General features: G+C 39.0%; 1 protein-coding gene across 12 annotated transcripts in view; it reads left to right on the forward strand.

Annotated features, from left to right (window-relative positions):
- Window positions 1-19,998, forward strand: part of THSD7A (thrombospondin type 1 domain containing 7A) — a 549,183-nt gene that overhangs the window by 114,918 nt on the left and 414,267 nt on the right. For 7 of the 12 annotated variants that reach the window (XM_045005791.1, XM_045005789.1, XM_045005778.1 and 4 more), the window contains 2 exons: window positions 5,228-5,247; window positions 8,041-8,073. The exons of 1 other annotated variant lie outside the window; for it this stretch is intronic. The gene's annotated coding sequence lies outside the window, so the exon portion shown is untranslated. Of the gene's footprint in view, window positions 1-5,170; window positions 5,248-8,040; window positions 8,074-14,557; window positions 14,668-19,998 lie in introns of those variants that run through there. 4 more of the 12 variants (XM_045005783.1, XM_045005781.1, XM_045005782.1 and 1 more) reach the window with 4 other exon arrangements.

The raw sequence follows: 19,998 nt of genomic DNA on the forward strand, positions 1-19,998 counted from the left end.
ACTGATCAGGTATTCAACAATTTGTTAATGACATAGTAAAAGCATTCTGATTGGTTAATAATTAAGTAAGACAGCGTTTAAATATCATGTGCTGCAAAGAGCTGCAGGAGACGCATTAAAGGGCCACGTGTGGCTCCTGAGCTTCAGTCTGAGTATCACTGGTCTAGAATAAATGTAGCTTTTAAAGCTTCCCTTATATGGTTGTAAGCTTTCCTGAAGCTAGTACCAGTCTTGATAAGCAGCTTTTTTTTACTATATTTTTTCATAGCGGAGAAAGCTGTATTGGATATCCTGTCACAAGGGTGAAAGTGGGTTATTTATTTATTTGTTTGTTTGTTTGTTTATTTTAAAGTGGTGGTACAGAAGATTCAGTAGGCTCTGCAAATATGTAACCATTGCCAGCCTGGTAATCAGGTCGTGTCTCTTTGGCATTTTTGTACAAGAATATATATTCTTCACCCATTAGCAAATTCACCCTCCTGGTATTTGAAAGTCAAATGTTAGTATTAACACTTTTAATAAAGAATCTATCAACTTTTATGTGAAAACTTAAATGTTCAGTATCTTGATGATTTTATTCTGCATAAGGCTGACATGATATTATAAATGGTCAGCTGAGATTCAATTTTTGGGTTTTGGGTCTTGTGGGATGGTGGTGGTGGCTGCTTTTTTCTCTCAAAGATGGTTAGCAGAATATTCATGTCAAGAAACTCATCTGGGGAGGTTTATTCCATTATTTGGTATTTGTACGTTACTATATTCTGTTTGTACCTACATTTTAATATATATACCAGGACAGGATGTGTGTGTGTGTGTGTGTGTATATATATATATATATATATATACACACACATTTTTGTGTGTGTGTGTGTGTGTGTGTGTGTGTGTGTGTGTGTATGTACAGAAAAAAAAAACTAGTCAGGTAAAAATATTTAAATAATGGAATAGATGACTCCAACAGGCTTATTACCATAAATGTTCTCTGGACCAACTTTACAGTTGTTGCTGCCCTTGTAAAGAAGGGCAGTCAAAATTTCTTCAGTACCCCTTAATACCTCATGAACATACATATTTTCTTTTGCATTTTATAGTAACTCCAACACTCCTGTTGTAGCTATGCTTACTATCAGTTACTTCTCAAGCATATCTAACTGTTATGAATGACTTTCCTTCTATTATTATGGTTACTTTCTACTCTACTCACTTGAATTCCATAGCACCCTTGCAAATAATATCAGTCTAGCACACAGTAATAATCCCCACAAACTCCAAGTTTTTCTCTTTTGCCCACTCTCTCACACATACATCATCTCAGATATAGTCCACTTTTGAATTAATAATTAAACACACTGGATCACAATCTCTCAGCCAGCTTTTGGAGCCCCTGAACTGGGTCCAGATGGCCTTAAATAAAATTCATTACAGCCCTTAGTCTCTCACAGGGATTGGTATACTGGCGTGGGATCAGGTGGAGCACTATGCACTGCACCAAGTCTAGTCCTAAATATAGTTGGAATGCAGGTGGCTACACTAGCACTGTAGGTATGTCTATGCCAGTGGAGTGATTTACAGCTTGGGTAGACCTGCCTATGCTAGCTCTGATGCCAGCTGTGAGGGAGCTAGGAAGCTAAAAATAGAAGAACTGCAGGTGCACAGTTAACAAGATACACTAGCTGCCCTGAGTACAATTGCATCTGAAATCCTAGATAAGTAGTTTGGGTGGCTAGCCTGAGCCCCCAGCCATGCAGCCATGGCTACGCTGCTATTTTTAGCACACTAGCTCGATTAGAGCTAGTACACGTATCTCTACCTAAGTTGGAAGTATAGATACAGTAGATATACCCTATTATGCCACCCAAAAATTCACCTCTCTCACGTCTCATTGGCCCATATGTGTGTGTGAGAGAGATGAGACTAGTATATGAGCAGGCAGACTGAAGATGTGACTGGGGTCCGGCACAAGAGCCATGTCTCTGAATTCAAAGCACAGGCACTTAAGGGCTCCTACAACACTAGTGCTTCAATTCCTGGGTGTACCAAAATAGCAGCATGCTGGAGAATCCTTTAAGTGCCAGTCCATCAGTGGAGACATAATCCTTCAGTGGAGCTCTGCAGCCTGGCCTTTCTGGCACTGTGAGTGGTGGAGGAGAGACAGTCATGACTGAGAAGAAGAGCTGATGAGTGGAGTATTGTTGAGTTACTTAACTGCTTTTTTCCTTGCTTTGTACTGTTTGTTGGTAGGTAATATAGTGTAGCGACATTGAGTTAACATTAATTAAAGTAACAAAATTTAACATTTGTGTGAGGATGAATATAAAAACTACATTTAAAGAACATGATTATGATGGCCAAGTCAAACACTCAAAAGTTAGGAAATGCCAGTATTAAGGTTGCCCTTTGCAAGCCTTTTGCCCCTCTAACCATCTGTGGTATTTGTGATAGCTTGGATCATAGAAACGCCCTTTGGAGGTGCCACATGATGTGATGAGACTACCTCTGAGCCCTTTTCCCCTGCCAGCTTGGGACTTCAGTGCCCTGCCTGGTTTGAGCCAGACACACTAGCCTGCAAAAAACATAGACCCAGGTCTGAACTACATCCCCCCCAAAAGCTTCAGGCTTAACTGAAAACAGCTTAAGAAGTGTTCCTCTCTCCAGCACTCAGGTACCCAACTCCCAATGGGGTCCAAACCCCAAATGAATCCGTTTTATCCTGTATAAAGCTTATACAGGTAAACTCATAAATTGTTCGCCCTCTGTAACACTTATAGGGAGATATGCACAGCTGTTTGCATGTCCCCCGCCCTGCCCAGGTATTAATACATACTATTGGTTAATTAATAAGTAAAACATGATTTTATTAAATACAAAAAGTAGGATTTGAGTGATGCCAAGTAATAACAGAACAAAGTGAATTACCAAGCAAAATAAAATAAAACACGCAAGTCTAAGCCTAATACAGTAAGAAAGTGATTACAAATGAAATTTCACCCTCAGAGATATTCCAGAAAACTTCTTTTACAGACTAGCCTCCTTCTAGTCTGGGTCCAGCAATCACTGTCACCCCTGTGTTACTGTCCTTTGTTCCAGTTTCTTTCAGGTATCCTTTGGGAGTGGAGAGGCTATTTCCTGAGCCAGCTGAAGACAAAATGGAGGGGTTTCCAGGGGCTTAAATAGTCTCTCTCTTGAGGCTGGAAACCCCTTCCCCTCATCCTATGCAGAATCCAGCTGGAAGATGGAGTTTTGGAGTATCATGGGCTTGTCACGTGTCCATGCACGACTCAGAACTTTACAGGCTGAGCTACATTCCCAGGAAAGCTCAGATGTGATTGGCATCTCTCAAAGTTCATCGTTTGCTTAAGTGTTTCTTGACTGGGCACTTACTGAGAATAGTCTTTTCTCAAGAAGCTGACCAACTTCTTCACTGAGGCTACTTAAAATCAAACAAGTACAAAGCCAATATTTATAACTTTGAATACAAAAATGATACATGCATGTAAATAGGATGAATATATCCAGTAGATCATAACCTTTGGAGAGATGTGTTACATGGCATATCTAGCATAAAACATATTTCAGTTATGTCATATTTACACTCATAAGCATATTTCTATAAAGCATTATGGGGTGCAACGTCACAGTATTTACGACACTATATCTGAATTGCTCACAATCTTTGATATTTTTATTTTCACAACACTCCTGTGAGGGGATGGATCCATACTCATTGTAGATAGAATCTTCAAAACAAATTTAGTTACCAAACCCTAACAAGTCTCTACTTGAGTATATGCAAACTGAGATTTTCAAAGACTTGTGTGCCTAAATTAGTTCAGATTTTCATGGGGCATAAAAAGGCATATTCCTGATACTAAGTCAACTTCCCCTCCTCCACCTCTTTGTTTCCTGCCAAATGTCAAGTCTCAGCTTCAAAGCATGTAGGTTCTATATCTTTTCAATGAAACAATTGTCAGAATGTTTTAACATGGAAAAAACAACACATTTACTCTTAATTTTCTTCTCAGAAATTGCTGAACTATTCTCAGGAATACTGAACTGAATCAGAAACTCTTATAGCCCGAGTGGCTAAAGTCTGGCAAAGTTATAAGCAACAGAAAATGTGGTCTTTACAATGGAAAGTACCATAGTCATCCTTAAATATAAGTATTGCTATTTGCACCACCTATACAATTTATTTGTATATCTAAATAATTTTTTTAAAATCTTCTCATGGTCAAGCCTTTTATGACTTTATACCTCAGGTACTACACAACTAAAAACTTGTTAAATGCCAAGTTTTATTATATTTTGTAGCATCTTCTGTCAATTCTTCTAGTATCTTCCTAAGAAATTACTAGTTTTTTATAGTAATGTCTAATTTAAGTGTCAAAATGAGACCCTTGATTGATTTGTAGGTCACTTGTATTCTTTCCTACATACTTTGACACACTTCTGGAAAAGATTGTCTTTGTAAGTCTCAGGTGGATCCTGCATAGCCATGCAGTCTTTGTCAATCTTCAGACAATTCTGGGTTTTGATCACTTGTTTTCATGTGATACTGATTTCTTTTAGTACTTCTCTTCTTCCTCCCTTGGGAAATTATATGTTGTTTCTGGCTTCTGTTTCCCATTTTCTTTTATGAACTCTAAAGCTAAGAATTCATTTATTTTTTTAACATTCTCTTGCTCTTCTGTTAGTAAATTACCTTTAGTATGTCATAGACCTAAGCATTTCCTTCACTGACCTTTTGTGCTTGAAACATTTCTTATTTAGTTAACCTCTTGGGCACACTTTCTCTTTTTTCCTTTACAATATAGTAGCTGCTTAAAATATTAAGTGTCTTCATTTCTTCATGTCTTCAAACCTGGATTATTTTTCGGTTTGTTCTGGTTTCTTTAAAGTCATAATACATTTTTAACGTTTCTGAAACTACTTTGTCTTGGAAATGATTTCACTGTTTTTGCTCAAACTTTTGAAAAAATCCCAACCTGAAAATGAGTGGAAAACTTCAGCCCTACAGGAAGTTTGTCAAAAATATAAAGAACTAAAACCAGAGAGGTTTATGGTGGGAAGCATTAGAGAACCTTGGCCCTAGGCATCACCGCTGCTTTGTGTATAAGACATACAAATATATACCCTTCGTAGCTTTTCATGGTATGTTTTCTCCTTGAAGGAAAAGTCATGCTACAATCAGAATACTGAAAAGTGCTGTTTATCTTTCAATTTTCAGATTGCTGATCAGAGTAGAATGTGAGTACATTTTCTTTTGTTTCATAACACTCCGTGTAAGGGAGAACACCACAATAGAATGGAAATTTGCATGAAGGATTTCCTCCTGCCAGAAGCTGAGAAGACTTATTCAGTCCATCCAACCACTGCCAATCCAAGAGACGAGGGCTGATGCTTGGGAATTGACCCCAGGCCATATTAAATGGCAAATAACTTCATTAACACAGGTTAACGTTGTCTGGTGGCATCTTGTGCCCTTCTGGAATCTCAAGTTTAGCAAAACTCAAACTTGTGAAAATCAGGAAATAGAATTAAGGTGGAGACCCATGCAACCTTTACTCTGCCTCACCGGAGTGGGCAATAGTCAATGAGAATTATCTGCATGCACTCCACCTGTGTTCACTGTTGGTGTAGCTGTATTGAATAGTGGAGGGATTAGTTGGAGTAGCTTGGAAGAGCTGTATCATGATATGAAGTAATCTGGTGGTGACTGTGCTTCTCAAGACATGTGTGTCCCTATCTCTGCCCCTGTGTGTGTGAGGAAAGAGGTACACGTGTACCTTGAGAGATCCAGAATGCCTCATTTCAGCACTGCATGTAGGCTCTGTCAGTAGTGGGGCACAGAGGTCTTCTTGCCACGGGGATTGTCACCAGTGAGGTGGGAGATGTGTGGTCTGAGTTTAATGAAGGTTGAGTGAAAGTACAGTGTTAAATGACATCACGTGCATAAGGGCAAAAAGGATGTAAAATTTACCAGATATGTTCTTGCTGTGGTGTAGGCTAAGTATTTGAGTGTAGGGCAGGTGTAGGTAGCTCCTGTTGAATACAAGGCAAGGCAGTGTGTGAGGATACTTACAGTGTCATATTGGGGCAATGCTCAAAGAGGATAGAGTTAAGGTTTCATGGGCATGTACTTCAATTTAACTCTGTATTTCCTAGCTTTCACAAGTTTATTTTGCTGCACTTAACTGTCTGGAAGGGCATGGGGATCCACCAGGGAACCTTAACTCTGAGTTAACAAACTTTTTTGCCATATAATTTCCTAGTATTTTGAAGAGAGAAATGTTCTTGGAAATTAATGGTCATGTAGATGTGCAGTTCAGAGTTTCCTAAATGACTCATAAACAGCTGTTTTAAATGATTTGGGTGGTGGCAGCAACCAGATCTAAGCTGGTAATTAAGCTTAAGTGTTCTCATGCAGGTCCCTACATCTGTACCCTAAAGTTCAGAGTGGGGGTGAAACCTATGACAGAAGCAGATTGTAGCAACATGACTCTTTCAGATTTCTTCCTAGGATTGGAGTTGAGCTCTCAGTACCTGTGTGGTGCTCAGGTTTGATGCCACAATGGTTATCCAGAGCCACTCAGTTCATGTGAATCAAAGCTGGTTTTCGACTCTCTTTGGCTCTCTCGCTTGCTGCACATGTTCAATTTCAGGTGTGAGAGACTTCGGTATGAGCCTAACTGGAGAAGCAAACTCTTTTGCTGGATTTTGCTAGTGGTGCCATGCTTCTTTCTGATGTAACCCTTAAGCGCGAGAGACCCTTACGCCAGGATCAAAGCTGTGATTTGATCCCTAGGTCTGGGCAAAATACTTTGGTAGAATATCAATTTTAAGAAAAACTCTTTTTAGGGGGCTGTATCTTATGGGAATCCTTCGTCAAATGGCCTCAAGCTTTGCTCACTAAACCCAGGCAGTGCCCCCATAAACCGTAACAAATTTCAAGGCAATTTGAGTAACTGTAAGGATTTTAATAATTTAGAAAAGTGAAGCTTTAAACAGAAGACTTGTTTTAATTTTGTTAGACCTGGCAGTCCCATATAATGTACAGCAAAACTGAGCACAAACCACTGATGGCAGGTGGGTGGTGGGTGAGGAGAAACAGTTTTCTGACAAGTATATTGTGGCCTGCTTATTTAGACAATCTCATTTTAAGGATGCTGACTACTTCACCTGAATTTTCACTATATGTCTTAAGCTTCAGTATGTATTTGAGGTAGGGGTTTAAATACTTATCTTTAGAAAAACGGTTTTAAAAGCACTATGAATATTTGTTATTGCTAAATGACTGGCTGTAACATCAGCTGATATAGCTGGAATATATTATTCCTGTTTGCATTTGTTGTTAAAGTTCCTTGATAGTAATTCAAGGCATTACATATTTTTATGGCCATTCTTCATTTCTCTTCTTCTCCCCTTGTCCTCCCCAAGAAACATTAAACACAAACAGAACACTGAAATTTGTGGAATTTATTTTTATCAAGGAAATACCAGCATGTTCTATGAACTTGTATTAGCTTGGATAGTTAATACTCTGGGTCCATGGTGCACTGTAGTAGTAGAGATTTTAGTGATACGTACCAATGACAACAAATTATGGAATTTTGATAGCTACTTAAAAGTATCAAGTTTTGGCGTCATCACATGAGCTGTAGGTTTTCGTAATTTATTTAAAGTATTTTGACTAACAGTGACAAAATTAATATATTACCTTATATTTGAGAGAGATTTCAAAATTGATGTTAAAAAGGTTTTCTGCTGTTAAGTCTCGATAATTAAAAGGAAATGTTTTTTTTGCAGTCATATCAAACTATACAGATTGGTGTATGCTGGCCTTTTTTAATGCTAAGAAGTAAAGTGTATAATTAGAGATGAAGTTTTTTAAAAAGGACAGAATCAGTTGACAGAATGTAATGATTTATTCATTAAAACTAAAAGATATAACATTGACAGACTGGTTGGTGCTGTGAATTATTGAGCTCTCTGAATATACTGGGATTCCACTTATGAGAGTTGTTTTTGAATCTCTTCCAGACACCAGTGATTGCAAATTTTCCAGACCAGATGGTAAAACAAACAACCTTTAAAATTCAGAGATACTAGTTTATATTGTCTTCTGCTCATTTGGTGATCGGAATAGAAGAACTGGAATTCCAAATGATTTAGTGCTAATTGAATTATTAATTTTGACCTCTGTGGATTTGCAAAATACCTCTTGCAACATTGTAGAGTTAGGTTTTTTGTGGTCTAAGATGTAATGATTGGGTAAAGGTTGCAAATATTTTTCAGTATTTCTGTTTAGAAGTAAAGGATATTTTTAATAGCACCCCTATCATGCTATCCTCAAGATGATTACTGCAGAAGAAGTCCTCCACCTCGCCACAGATCACCACGAAGGAGAAGCTTTTCTCATAGCCACAGCAGGTCCCTCCCTAGAGACAGAAGAAGAGAGAGCTCACTTTCATGGGAGAGAAATCACAAGCCTTCCCGTTCCTTTTCCAGGTCTCGTAGTTGTTCCAGGTCAAATGAGAGGAAATAGGACTTCAGGAGGAGCTGTGTACAGGAAGTCATTAGATCTGAGCACAGGAGGGAGGAGTATGTATAGAACATTGTGTTTTGTTTGAGACTTCATAAAGCTTGGTGCATTTTTTAAATGTTTTAGCTGTTGAACTTGCTTTGTTTCTTGTATCTTGTAACAGGTGACAAATGTAAAGATGTGAATCTCTATATGGTTCTGAACAGATCATATGATTTGTAATAAAACTTTTTGTTTTATCATGCTATGAATTTTGAAGGATACCTCCCCCCATAGAAATCAATAGGAGTTCTGCTTAATTCATGGCATTTAATCCACGCTTGATAAAATTTAAATTCTGTTTGAAGTTGACCAGAATAGAGGCATTTTCTTTGTTTATTTCAAGACCATTTCTTTAAATTAAATGCTCAATTTAGTATGATTGTCTTAACTGTGTGGGTTGTTAATTATTCTGATCTCAGTATTCAAATGTTGCTCTTAAATTTCCAGACGTTTGTGATAATTGGGCCAACAAGTTTACTGTAATTGTGACCCTAACTCTGGGAAAGTGGATAAAAGTCTTTAGAATGTCACAGTAACCTATAACTTCTGGAACGATAGTTAACCTGGAAAGAAAATGGAGAAAATAATTAAACAATCAATTTGCAAACATCTGGAAGATAAGAAGATAAGTAACAGTCAGCATGGATTTGTCAAGAACAAATCATGTCAAACCAACCTGATAGCTTTCTTTGACAGGGTAACAAGCCTTGTGGATGGAGGGAAGTGGTAGATGTGGTATATCGTGACTTTAGTAAAGCTTTTGACACTGTCTCACATGACCTTCTCATAAACAAACTAGAGAAATGCAACCTAAAGGGTGCTACTATAAGGTGGGTATAAAATTGGTTGGAAAACATTCCCAGAGAGTAGTTATCAGTGGTTCATAGTCATGCTGGAAGGGCATAATGAGTGGGGTCCCACAGGGATCAGTTCTGGGTCCGGTTCTGTTCAATATCTTCATCAATGATTTAGATAATGGCATACAGAGTACACTTATAAAGGTTGTAGCTGATACCAAGCTGGGAGGGGTTGCAAGTGCTTTGGAGGATAGGATTATAATTCAAAATGATCTGGACAAACTGGAGATATGGTCTGAAGTAAATAGGATGAAATTCAATAAAGACAAATGCAAAGCACTTGATTTAGGAAGGAACAATCAGTTGCACACATACAAAATGGGAAATGACTGCCTAGGAAAGAATACTGCCGCAAAAAAAGCAAACATAATTCTGGGATATATTAGTAGGCGTGTTGTAAGCAAGACATGAGAAGTAATTCTTCCACTCTATTCTGCGCTGATTAGGCCTCCACTGGGGTATTGTGTCCAATTCTGGGCACCACATTTCAGGAAAGATGTGGACAAATTGAAGAAAGTCCAGAGAAGAACAACAAAAATGATTAAAGATCTAGAAAACATGACCTGTGAGGGAAGTTTGAAAAACTTGTGTTTGTTTAGTCTGGAAAAGAGAAGACTGAGAGGGGACATAACAACTTTCAAGTGTGACTGTCACCTCCCTCTCTGTTCTTTCTTACCATCCATGGGGAGAGTTGGAGCTCCCTATTGCTCTCCAGTTTTGGCTAGCCATCCTCTAGAAAGAGATATCTTTGCTTGTACCTAGCTCTAGTTCTAGTTAGTATAGTTTAGTTTAGATAATTAGTCTTTTTATTTATGGATTTAGTACAAAAATTCCCCATGTTGACTTTTGCCCAACAATTTATGTACCATGTGCAGGGCCATAATCCCTGTTGCAGATAGGCACCAAAGTTGCGTAATTTACCTAGGCTAGGGGCATGTGAGGGACAAATGTCCCATGTGATGAGGATGAAGAAGCAGATGAATTTCTGCTTCAGAGTCCAGGAGAAGCAGCAAGTCCCTCTTCAGAGCTCTGACCCTGATCGTGAGAGGATGGATAACTCATGCACAAGGAGCACCCCTCTGGCTGCCTCGGCTTCTAAGCACAAATCCCGCTAAACATGCTGCTCTTCTTCTCTGAGACCTCCTTGAAACATTCTAAACCTTCTTCTGAGTCTGAGAGGCAGGCAAAGTCTCACTCTTCATCCCACAGGAAAGCTTCAAAGAAGTTGTCCTGTGCTTACTCTAATAAACACCAACACGGTCTGAGATGGCACCATCAAGTCTGGCTCTACAGGGCCATTGAGACCATTGTCTTCAGTGTTACCAGAAACATCTTTGTCTCTAGCACTGTTAGGTGCAGTTACACTGCTACTGGCAGCAGGAAACTTACCTCCAGTTTCAGTGCCACAGTGCTGCAAAGGACTCCCAGCCAGAGTCTCTGAAGGCACTTTACTGCCCAAACACTGCTTCAAGTGACCATAAACATGGTAGGCACTACCTCACACTCCATGGCTACAGACATTTTTTCTCTGTGTCATTGTTTGGACTGAGGGTAGCTGAACATCGATATTGTGAAGGGAAGAGCAAGTTATAATTGCCCTCAGGCATTGTGCATCTTAATGGCTTAGCAGTGTTTGAAAATTCTACTTTTCAACTCACTTTTCATGTTGATCAGATATATCTGATATTTCTGTACTTGTTCTTTAGTGATTGACTTTGGCACTCCTGTCTGCCACTTGCATTTTTAAGAAGATGAAATGGTTTCACTGACTGAAAATAGCACATTTGCTGTTATATAGCACCTTCTATGTAATGATGATAAACATGATGTGAACCTCTCAATATAAACTGATTATTTATTCCTATTTTACAAATGTAGGGGAAACTCAGACATGGAAAAGTTAAGGTTTATACATCAGATTAAACATCCATCCTCTCTCTCATGTAATTGGAGAATTTTCTTTCCCAATGTTGTCTCACTTATTCTTGACCTTCACTCTCTTCTGTAATTGTATTGCTTTGATAGTGCTTAGTTGTAGCTTTGGTTGTAGTTCGATTGCCTTATTTAATTCTTACATGAAGTAAAGCTTAAGGTGGATATGGTAACCACAGAATGTTGATTTGAAGCTAGTACTGTAGTCAAGATTGAACGTGGGTAAACAGTCTACTCACTTCTCATTTGAGGAATATGGATTTTAGATTAATTTACCCACTTCTTTTTCTTTTACCACTACACCACTGTTTGAAGCTCTTCCAGGGCTTCTGTAGCAGTTAATTTCTTCATTATGAACACTGTTGCATTCAGCAGCACCACTTTCTAGGACTGTGAACTGGTTGGAGCACTGACAAAATCATTTGTTTGTGTTTTTCAGATCACTTATGTCAAGGTGTTTTCTTAAATGATTGTGTATATGAACGGAAGTGATTAGAAGGTAGAGCTTTGGACTGATAAGTATGATCAGGATCTTTTTTCTTATCAAGCCAAAGAAAACAATTTCTTTGTACAGGTGATATTGCCTTTGGTGTAGAATTTGAGTTTTCTGCATTTTTGCTAACTTTTATTATATAATTTCATTTTGTACCATAATTTGTTGAGATGTCAATCATTCTATCATTCACATAAGAACAGCCATACTGGGTCAGACCAAAGGTCCATCTAGCCCAGTATCCTGTCTACTGACAGTGGCCAATGCCAGGTGCCCCAGAGGGAGTGAACCTAACAGGTAATGATCAAATGATCTCTCTCCTGCCATCCATCTCCACCTTCTGACAAACAGAGGCTAGGGACACCATTCCTTACCAATCCTGGCTAATAGCCATTAATGGACTTAACCTCCATGAATTTATCCAGTTCTTTTAAACACTGTTATAGTCCTAGCCTTCACAACCTCCTCAGGCAAGGAGTTCCACAAGCTGACTGTGCACTGTGTGAAGAACTTCCTTTTATTTGTTTTAAACCTGCTGCCCATTAATTTCATTTGGTGGCCCCTAGTTCCTGTATTATGGGAATAAGTAAATAATTTTTCCTTATCTACTTTCTCCACATCACTCATGATTTTATATACCTCTATCATGTCCCCCCTTAGTCTTCTCTTTTCCAAGCTGAGAAGTTCTAGCCTCTTTAATCTCTCCTCATATGAAACCTGTTCCAACCCCCTAATCATTTTAGTTGCCCTTATCTGAACCTTTTCTAGTGCCAGTATATCTTTTTTGAGATGAGGAGACCACATCTGTATGCAGTATTCAAGATGTGGGCGTACCATCAATTTATATAAAGGCAATAATATATTCTCTGTCTTATTCTCTATCCCCTTTTTAATGATTCCTAACATCCTGGTTGCTTTTTTGACTGCCTCTGCACACTGCGTGGACGTCTTCAGAGAACTATCCACAATGACTCCAAGATCTTTTTCCTGATTTGTTGTAGCTAAATTAGCCCCCATCATATTGTATGTATAGTTGGGGTTATTTTTTCCAATGTGCATTACTTTACATTTATCCACATTAAATTTCATTTGCCATTTTGTTGCCCAATCACTTAGTTTTGTGAGATCTTTTTGAAGTTCTTCACAGTCTGCTTTGGTCTTAACTATCTTGAGCCGTTTAGTATCATCTGCAAACTTTGCCACCTCACTGTTTATCCCTTTCTCCAGATCATTTATGAATAAGTTGAATAGGATTGGTCCTAGGACTGATCCTTGGGGAACACCACTAGTTACCCCTCTCCATTCTGAGAATTTACCGTTTATTCCTACCCTTTGTTCCCTGTCCTTTAACCAGTTCTTAGTCCATGAAAGGACCTTCCCTTTTATCCCATGACAACTTAATTTATGTAAGAGCCTTTGGTGAAGGACCTTGTCAAAGGCTTTCTGGAAATCTAAGTATACTATGTTCATTGGATCCCCCTTGTCCATATGTTTGTTTGACCCCTTCAAAGAACTCTAATAGATTTGTAAGACACGATTTCCCTTTACAGAAATCATGTTGACTTTTGCCCAACAATTTATGTTCTTCTATGTGTCTGACAATTTTATTCTTTACTATTGTTTCAACTAATTGGCCCGGTAGTGATGTTAGACTTACCCGTCTGTAATTGTTGGGATCACCTCTAGAGCCCTTTTTAAATATCTCTCACTGCTTCTTTTACATGGTTGTTAAGCCACGGTGGTTCTTTTTTAGTTCTTTTACTGTGTTTCTTAATTCCCATGTAGTGTATTGAAAACTATATTAAAATGACAAGCTATCACTTTAAGGGGTTTACTGGTCCTGCTTGCAGATGAGCAGGCTTTGTTGGGAAGCATGTTGCCTGGGTCTTCTGCAGTCAGCCTGCAAAGATCCAGCCTAGAACAAGGTGGTGGTGGTGGTTGTTGTTGTGCGTTTAGGCTTCTGGACTTTAGGAAATAAAGTAATGTTACATCTAGCCTCCCAGAATTATTTTTCTAATTTCTCTAATTTTTCCAATTTTCTCTAGTTTCACTGTTTGTTGTGAACATAACATCCCCCATACCCAGAAACCTGAACATTAGATATAAGTTGTCCTGCCTTAATTTTCTGCTGTTTTGTCATGGGATTGGGGAGAGAACAGCCCCCAAAGTTTTCCTTTCCACTGTTGGGGTGGTGCTTTTCCTCAGCTGGTAACTATTCCTCTCTCCTTTTTTCTGTAATCTTCTGGGGGTTCTTGCTGTGGCTTGAATGAGCAGCAGCCTCTTTTCTACAGGCAGTCTTTGCTGCTGCAATGTTGCTGCTGTGGCTAGCTCTACTTTCTGCTTCTGACATATGACCCTACTGGAGTGGGAAGCAAGACTTCTGCCTGAAAAATGGAAGGAAGAGGGCGTGGTGAGTTGAGGACCCCTACATTTTGAAAAATAACATAAAAGTTCATTAAAAAAAAAAGTTCAAAGTTCGCAGATTCCTGTCCTGTGATGGGGTGTACTAGGCCCTTTGAGACCACCTGCTGGAGGTCTTGTGGTCCTACCACACCCTACCCCAGAAAAGGACCAGTGAAGGTGGGTCCTCAAGGCCTGCCTAGAAAGGCTGCAGGGAAGCAGCCAATCAGAGCACAGCAGGCTCAGATAAAAGGAGTTGTAGAGGCTGAGCAGGCCAGTTGCTGGCTGGGACTAGAAACGTGAAGGACTGGACTGCTGTGAAACTCTCCAGGCGAGGAGGCTGGGCAGAGACCCTGCTCAAACAGGAAACAGACAGAGAACCCCAGGATGATAACCCTAAGGTAATGGATGAAGGTGATGGGACAGAGTGAAGCAGCCCAGAAAATGCAGGAGCAACCAAGTTATGGAAGCAGCACATGGCTGCTATTTATAGGATCCCTGGGTTGGGACCCAGAGTCATGAGTGGGCCCTGGTCTCCCCACCCCCTCCACTGGCAAAGCCCGAGAGTGGAACAAGTTTTGTTTAAATTCCAGCCCTATGCTTGGATTTCTAAAGAGCTCAAGGATGGGGCTGAAGACCCTGCAGAAGGCCAACTAATTGTTCGACTTTGTTACCCTGGAAGGGGATTGAACTTGAAGGAGTGACCTGGCTGGAGAGCTGAAGCAATAAGAACTGATAAGTTAAGAGTCTCCAGGGAGAAAACCCTGGGGGCACTTCTGTATATTAGGTATCAGAGGGGTAGCCGTGTTAGTCTGGTTCTATAGAAGCAGCAAAGAATCCTGTAGCACCTTATAGACTAACAGATGTTTTTGCAGCATCCGAAGAAGTGGGTATTCACCCACGAAAGCTCATGCTGCAAAAACATCTGTTAGTCTATAAGGTGCCACAGGATTCTTTGCTGCTTCTGTATATTAGGGCAGGCATGGACTTAAAGCTATACCAGAAGGGGCTGAGGACTGACCCCAGAGAAGAGCTAAAGACTTTAACAAGGGCACAGGAACAGGCCTTGTTGGACCTTTTATCCTGGAAGGGGTTTGTTCATGCATATTGACACTGTCTGAAGGAGGGCTGAGAGCAGAGAGCGAGCATGTTAGGGTTCGCACCCAACCAGTAGGAGGTATTCATGAGAGATGTGTCCCCCATCACACTCCCTCTGAGGAAGTGATGTTGGTGAGTAAGCTGCACTTTAAAGTGAGATTTGAAAGGCAAGGTTGGGAGAATACTTATGCCCCGATGTTGTAATTCATAAGTAGCACTGACTTTTCTGCCTTCTATCTGCTGAAGCTGTGCTGATTACATAAGAACCTTGACTAAATGTCCTTGTAATCTGGGTCATGAAAAGAAGCTACAGGACCAAAACATGGTATTAGAAAACAATATGCCGATGACTTCTTGCGAAAGTCACAAAAAAATCCATATTTCAACTTCTGGGACAACATTTACATCATGATATAATCATTGTTGGAACCAGTGGATATCGCTGAACTCCCACAAGAAAGGTTGAGAGAGTTGTCTACTGATTTTGTAAGTACAATTTTCAGCTCCAAGTCAGTTTTCTGACAGCTTGATTTCAGAAAGAAAACCCATGTTTTTGACCTCTGGTGTATATCCAAGTCAGTTTCTCCATGAGCTTCAAAAAGTTTTGGTCCTGGGAAGACTTTGCAGTCTTTTAACCTCTCAATAAATTTGGCTTATATAATAATTGTAAACTAGAAGCATTGTATAAATGTCTCTCCCTTAACAGAATAACTGAAAAGTTACCACCCCCTTTCTTTTGTCTATTCTATCTAAAGTTCAAAAAAAACCCGAGGTTGCTCAGATTTTCTTTAACTCCTCTTGTAGGTTGGAGAAACTGTCATATTCTTGATACAAGTTGAATCCTAAAGTTGTATCAAAAGGATCTCCGTTGAGCTATGTGAAATTAGATTGTGTCAGATGAGGGGTGAGCTACAACCCTATTCTGTTTTGTCTTCATGGGTTCATAGCTCTTTGAGTTTGTTTTGTGTTAGAACGAATCTCCAAGGAAATCCAGTGAAAAGTACCAAGTTTGCCTGGATTTGGGTTGAAGTGAGGCAAACTAATTAAGTTTCAGGTAGCTTCTATTTAAGAAATCCCATCCCACACAAACAAACAAAACTACCAGCCAAAATTGACTTGAAACTTGTCTTCGGTTCATGAACATCATGAACCTTGGGGAACCAAATTCTAGTTTCAGCTTGGAATTAAGACTAGTTAATTTTGTTTTGTTATGAATTTTTAGCAGTTTTAGTTCTAAGTCACTTGAAAGTCCAAAGGAAAAAGTTTATTGACACTAATTCTATTTAATGAATTGGCATGTTTTTATGTTTGTTGTAGATTCTTGTTGAGGGCCTGAGACTGAAAACCCTAGGAGCCATGGAATTCAACATCTAACTGGACACTTGCATGCACAATTTCCAAATATGCATACTCAAACATGGTGGTTGCACACACACAAATTAGCCAAGCAGTTACACATACATTTTGTGCATGGCCATGAGTTTCTGAGGTTTTGATAGTCAGGAGATAAGGGCCAGATCCCTGTCCCGAGTAATGGCCCCTTTTTACCATTCTGGTAAAGAGGAGGTAAACTGGTACCCTAATTTGGCCACTGAGGATTCCCCCGACATCAGGGAATCTCTGGCTGGCATAGCTGGTGTCCGATCAGCTCCTCCTGACACCTTCTACCGCCAGATGTAGGGTGTGTGTTTTGAGACATGTCTCAGGGGAGAAGATGCAGCCAGTGAGGGGCAGTACCAGATAGTGAAAGTTAGAGCAGTCGTGAGGCTACTCTAATCTATACCTTGAGTCAAACTGGCTCTTGTCAACTATGGGGATCTAAGATCAGGACCTAACCATAAGCAGAAGCAGTCTGTAGTAGGTCTACTTACTAGGGTATATCGGGCTTGTGGCTGCAGTATGCAACCAGCTGCTGTGCAAATGATGATTTATTAGCCTTAAAAATATGCAGATAGTTATATAGAATGTCTGTACTACTCAGAAAAAATATGTGGGCATTGTCAGAGTAAATGCAGGTTTTTTCTCTAAGCATTCAAAATAAATTACCATTATTATGCCGAAGACTACATATGTCCCCAAATATCTACTAACTATTGTAGTCTGTGGGTGAATCCTTGGAGCTTGCCGGGGCATTATATTCTGTGGATGAATTCACACAAAACCCTTGCCTCTGTTCTCCCCGCCCCCCCCATAGTGTATCACAGATGGAGTAAATGGGGCTGTAACTCCCATGGGTTTTTAAAAATTCACTGTCTTCGTTCAGAAATTGTGGCTGCATCATTGCCTCACTACTATAAATGTCTGATTCAGTCTGACATGCTAGATGTAAAGCCTTGCTAGATTAAACTGATAGCTTTGCTTAAAATCTCTTTATGGATTGTTAATCACCAAAGCAGAGAATAGAATGTATTGCAAATATTTACTAGGCACGGGATTCTATATACAGCTGTGACTGGATAATCTGATCAAGATTTGAAAGGCAATTTCTTGTGAGCACAGTTCTGCTGAATTAAAATAGTCAGCTAAAATATAAAATAACAATGGTTTGGCTTATTTAATTAAATAACCATCTTTTCAATCTGGCAAAAACATGTATCCTATTCTGCATTAGAAAAACTAAAGCATATCCTTAATGCAAGAGGCTACAATACACACCTATATAGATATTCACTGAAAGATTTAGGGGGAAAAGTCTTGCGTGATGATTTTTAAATGGTAGAATGGCAAGTAAAGTAAACAAAAATCTTATTCAGAAGAGTCACATTGTAGTTGACAATATTTCCTTTTATTGATGTACAGAACATTTTTAGTACACATAGAATTTCATTTGAATTCAGTTCATCTAAACATATCTGCCATGCATCTACCTTTATAAAATATAAACAATAAATATATGAAGATATACCTATCTCATAGAGCTGGAAGGGACCCTGAAAGGTCATTGAGTCCAGCCCCCTGCCTTCACTAGCAGGACCACTTTCCTCCTACCCCATTGTTGGTCCTCCATAAATGAACGTGTACATCTGTATATTCGATAAATTTCAAGAACCCTGTTGACAAATATTTTTTTACAGAGGGAGTAGTGGGTTTTTTGATATACTTTTTTTTAACGCCAGTCAACTTTGAAATTCTAGGAATCCCAAGTTTTATTTTAAGTTGTGAGGAATTTATTTCCTCCGAATGATTTGATTTGAAAACTCAGACTTCCACACACAAACCACCAAAGATATACTCAAGAAGCTAATACTGTGGGGAAATTCTCAAAAAGGAAACAAGGGCTATATCCTAGCAGCAAATAAAAGCATTTATGGTAACAAGAAGGTAATTGAAAGCATTTCTACGGAGGACAAACTTATCTTCATAAAATCTCATCTGAGATCAAATCATTAGCTCAAGAGAAGAAACAAAGAGATTGCTATGCACTGTATGTAGAAAAATAAGTCAGTTTAGATCATTTGCAGGCCATGGAATGGGTGATGAGCATGAAAATAAGTGTGGACTAGAGTTAGGCAATGATAACTCAAATATAACAATGTATATACTGATTACAATAAACTCCTCAAGATGCTGGGTTTTCTTATATTCATTTTCTCTAGAAGCACAGGTATTCTTTGTATTTGTGCATCAGTTTAATCTCCCTAATAAAATAGGCTGAGTTGTATAAATAAATGACAGGTATAATTGGAACTGTATTTAAGAGGTAGTGTGTTTTACTTTGTATCATATGAGTAATTGCTCAGGTTGCTTAAAGTTAATATGGGGCATTTAATCAGTCTTAGATGCCACTATCCTTCAAAACAATAGACATTCTTGCTATTAATATACAAGTCTGATGAGACTAATAATTTCAACACTTTATTTAAAAGGCACTAGAAATCAGTGACATTTTTTACCCTCACATAATTAACCTTTGAGTTTTTTTGCATAATTCTTCAGCTGCTGATGTAGAAAGTACTTTTACTAATGAAAGCATTTATATAGCATCAGAAAAGTATTGTTTAATATCATTTAATGTCAACCTTAGGATCCTAGTACTCTTGTAAATATCAGATTAAGTGTAATCATAGAAATGTAGGGCTGGAAGAGCCCTTAAGTCATCATATCCAGCCCCCTACATTGAGGCAGGACCAAGTAAACATAGAACACCCCTGAAAGGTGTTTACCCAGCCTGTTCTTAAAAACCTCCAATGATGGGGATTCCACAACCTCTCTTGAAAGTCCATTCTAGAATTTAACTACCCTTATAGCTGGAATTTTTTTTCCTAATATCTAACCTAAATCTCCCTTATTGCAGACTAAGCCCATTAATACTTGTCCTACTTTCAATGGGCACAGAGAACAATTGATCCCTGGACACTCTATAACAGCCCTCAACATATGTGAAGACTACCATGTTCACTCCTCAGTCTTCTCTTTTTAAGACTAAACATGCCCAGTTTTTGTAACCTTTCCTTATAGGTTAAGCTTTCTAAACCCATTTTTTATATCCTCTGGACTCTCTCCAATTTCTCCTAAAGTTTGACACCCATAATAGAACACAGTGCTTCTGCAAATGCCTCACCAGGGCTAATAGAGCAATATGTTGTCTCCTTTGTCTTACGTACAACATCCTGTTAATATACACCAGAATATTA

The sequence above is a fragment of the Mauremys mutica genome, chromosome 2, assembly GCF_020497125.1.
Source record: "Mauremys mutica isolate MM-2020 ecotype Southern chromosome 2, ASM2049712v1, whole genome shotgun sequence".
Lineage (NCBI taxonomy): Eukaryota > Metazoa > Chordata > Testudines > Geoemydidae > Mauremys > Mauremys mutica.